The 3,931-nt window shown below is 34.8% G+C and overlaps 1 protein-coding gene across 2 annotated transcripts in view; it reads right to left on the reverse strand.

Annotated features, from left to right (window-relative positions):
• The window catches only part of LOC106867596 (adhesion G protein-coupled receptor L4), a 364,928-nt gene extending 361,255 nt beyond the window's left edge, over nucleotides 1-3,673 (reverse strand). For both annotated transcript variants that reach the window (XM_052968831.1, XM_052968828.1), the window contains exon 1: nucleotides 3,338-3,673. The gene's annotated coding sequence lies outside the window, so the exon portion shown is untranslated. The remainder of the gene's footprint in view (nucleotides 1-3,337) is intronic.
• Nucleotides 3,674-3,931: the final 258 nt, after the last annotated feature.

Below are 3,931 nucleotides of genomic sequence, written 5' to 3' on the forward strand. Positions count from 1 at the left end.
ATATATATATATATATATATATATATATATATATACATACATACATACATACATACATATATATACATACATGTGTGCATAATACATGCATGTATGTATATATAAACTCTGTTTTATACATTTTTAATTAGTTATTAAATAGTTGTGTTTCGCCGTATATATTTCTATTTATCTATCAAGCTGTTTCTCTATTTACATTTGTATTTTAATTCCTAAGTTATCTAGTATGTGTGTGCGCGCGCGCGTATGTGTGTGTATGTGTATGTCTAACGACTTCTTCTTATCCTCATGTTATTCCTTAAACTCTCTAATCTCGCATTTTGTGGTATCGTCACAACTTTGTTATTATCTGAAGGCTAAAATACAAACACCTGGTTTATCGTTAGACATGTTTCCAAAATGGTTTTATGTATGAATAACAGCCTATTAAGGAATATTGGCAGGTGCTTAAGGTTTGATGGAAATATTTTGGTGTCCCCAAAGAAATTTCCTCTAATCCATTTGTCATTCACAAAGTTAAGCGAAGGACACGAGGCACAATGATAGAGTGCCTTGCACGCTTATGGAGTTATGAAGGTTATCAAGTGAGAAAATGAAACATCAATGCTTCGAAGAAAGTCTTGAACTTCGTCAGTTCTCATTTCTCTTTAGTCATGACTCAAGTTCATTTTATATTTTGTAAAATGTATCACTATTCGTTTATACTGTCCTGGATAAAAAACGAGAATACAAAGAAACTGGTGATGATCTGCACCTACAAAAATTAATCAATAAAAGAGCTGAATAAATTTAATCCTTGCATCAATCTTTCCACCTCCTCACCACTTTTAATGCGTCCGCTTCGAGTGCAGTCAATGAGCAATGAGACAACTCTTTCTATCTTCCTTACTATCAAGCGAAGACGTAAAGTAGAAGACGTTACTTTCTGTACTGCTCACAATTAGATTTATTGAATTTTTCTATGAACTCTACTATATAAAAACGTTTGATGATATAACTGATAATGCTGAGCTTCTATAGTTGTGCACTTGTATCACGATACATATCCACACCCAGTCAGATAGGGTGGGTGGAGGCTGGCACAGATCTACAATATGCGGTAACCATTTTTTCCGGGCTAGAAGTAAAGCGAGGCACCTTTATTGGTTAAATGTCGTTCTAGTTCTTTCATTCTGTCCTGTTGTTTATAGGCACATCATGCGTATGCATAATTTCAACCATATGTAAATCACATGTATTTAACAGGCGTGGTTATGTGGTAAGAAGCTTGCTTCCCAACCACATGGTTCCGGGTTCAGTCTCACTACGTGACACATTTGGTAAGTGTCTTCTGCTATAGCCTCGGGCCGACCAAATCCTTTTGAGCGGAACTTGGTAGACGGAAACAGAAAGAAGCCCCTCAAGGCATTGCTCCAGCATGGCCGCAGTCAAATAACTGAAACAAGTAAAAGAACGTAAAAGAACAGAAAGAACACTGATTATCAAAATATTTTCTGGGCCTAGTACTAGTTTGCACGTGTCTATTCATGTCTAAAGAACAATAATTCAACTATTAAATTGACGAAATAATCTTTAACTGATCAGTACTACAGCCTGGAATTATACCCAATTATGATACATATTTTATATAGAACTGTAATGAGTTACAGCACTGTTCAGGAAACTAAAATGCAACAATTCATGGTGGTGTATGCCTTTAAATATACTGAATGTTCTTATTAAGGCAAGACAGCGTGAAAGAGTGAAGCTTATGTCTATGAAGACTTTCTTTTAAATTAAATATAATTATATTACCAATGTAGATTGCCAATTTTCATTGAGTCAAGTCTGTTTAATGTGTTCACTTTCTCATCGAGTAATTTGTCTTCAGATAAACATTTAATTGCTATTTTCCGACTACTGTCAATAGCCTAGTGATGAATGAGTTCCACCATGTAGAACTAACATTAAATATAACCAAAATAGAAGGAATTTTATTATAAACTTTGTTCAATTCTTGGAGGAAGATAGTTCATTCTGATAGATTAAGGAAAAGCATAAACATCATAGCGTGTTTAGTAGTAAAATATGTAAAGTAATACTTCATCGTGCTAAAATTTGATGAATTATGATTATTATTTTTTTAATCTTCATTAATCCAGCTCAGTAATGTACCAGTAATTAACCCGTCAGCTGTGAACCGTTTATTCCTTTACTTGGTTCTCTTTTGGTGTTGTGCATGTTGACGCACCACCTTCAAGGGATTTTGTCGACCATATCGGCTCTAGTAATTGTTTCAATCTAATATTTATTTTATTGATCCATAATTGTCGAGCTGGTAAGTTACCTTTTGACATAGCATCGGTTTATAACTGGTGGTGTTGTATCATGCACAGACAAACTCACATGCACACATGTCCTTATACATATACATACACACATATGACAGATTACCGCACTGTTTCCACGAAGCAAATTCAACTCATATGATATTGATGTATTGTAAACGATACTACTTGCCCACGGTTCTGTGCAATATGATCAAACCTGGAACCCAGTGGTTGCAAAGCAAATTTCTTATCCACACCACCATACCTGCACTAATGTATCTAAAATTAAGGTACTTAACAATCGTGGCAGGATCTATCTAATTGTAAAGAAGCACCCTTTCTAGATACATCTTACTGCTGTACCAACAAGTGCAAATAGTATACAAAATGAATATCCTTCATTAACAAGAAGTGCTAAGATCAAATCCTGCTATGGAACAAAAATCTTGCTAACGAACAAAAATCTCGAATCATCAAGAACATTAGTGGTTCAAAGTTTCTGCAACATATTCAGCAGTAAATGGCAACATTAAGTAACTACAATCATAGCAATGTTAGGAAAATACTAAGCAAACGAACGACAAAAACACTCGAGGGACATTCTATGTTGTTACTCGATTTGTGAGAAACAGTTTCTAAACTTCCATCAAATAACGCTCTACTTTCTTAATAGAGTACTGTACCTGCAAAAAAGATAGGACGGGCACAATTGGAACGTTGTTGATAATAAGTTTGCTCAACAACTTTAACAACCACAAACAGGAGCTGCAAGAAATATCGATCAAATCGTCCTCAAATCACACCCTACCATCTTAATCAAGAAAAGGACACAATGGACAACATAATTAAAATAAACCCTAACAGGTGTGATGATGACAAGTGGATTGCTTTTAATCTAGTTGTCATCTGGGGATAACAAACGCTAGACAGCCATAAAAAACAAAAGCAACAATAAACAGAAAATAGCAATTAAATAAAGAAAATAATTTCGTGCTGTAAACTAATGAAGAAAAGGTTTTTGAACTTACCTCCAGTTAAAAACAACAGTATGTCAGTTGCTATTTAATATTGATGAATATTTGGCAATAAAATGTTGACTTTCAAGCAAAATCTAGAAGCTTCAGTCAATCACAGAAATGAAACGTACTATTCCATTCAATTTGTATATTTACGATAGTTTCCGTCGTTTGTAGATAGAGGAAACTAATTATTTGTTCCTGTTTTACAACTCGTTGTGATTTTACTGAACGAACTAATAAGTGCGTTACTCTGCAAGGGCTTCTCTAGATAGAATAACGTAGTATACAATCTTCGCATAACTTTTGGATTGAGAACAAATCTGGAGTGGTTCTCTCTTCTCTGTTTTTCAGAATGAGCTACAATCGGCCAAGTTGCTACTGCCGGTTGACCGCAATCAACAGTAGCAACAACAACGACAATAAAAACAGTAGCAGTATTAACTACAACGACAAGAACAGGATATTCAAGTGTTTGAAAGTCGAGAGTTTTCCTGTTGAGGTGCTGGTTAGACTATGTTTTTCAGCACATTTACACACACACACACAAACACACGTACACGCATAATCACACACACATACACGTGTATATATGTGTACGCATGT

This window comes from Octopus bimaculoides, chromosome 6 (genome assembly GCF_001194135.2).
Source record: "Octopus bimaculoides isolate UCB-OBI-ISO-001 chromosome 6, ASM119413v2, whole genome shotgun sequence".
NCBI lineage: Eukaryota > Metazoa > Mollusca > Cephalopoda > Octopoda > Octopodidae > Octopus > Octopus bimaculoides.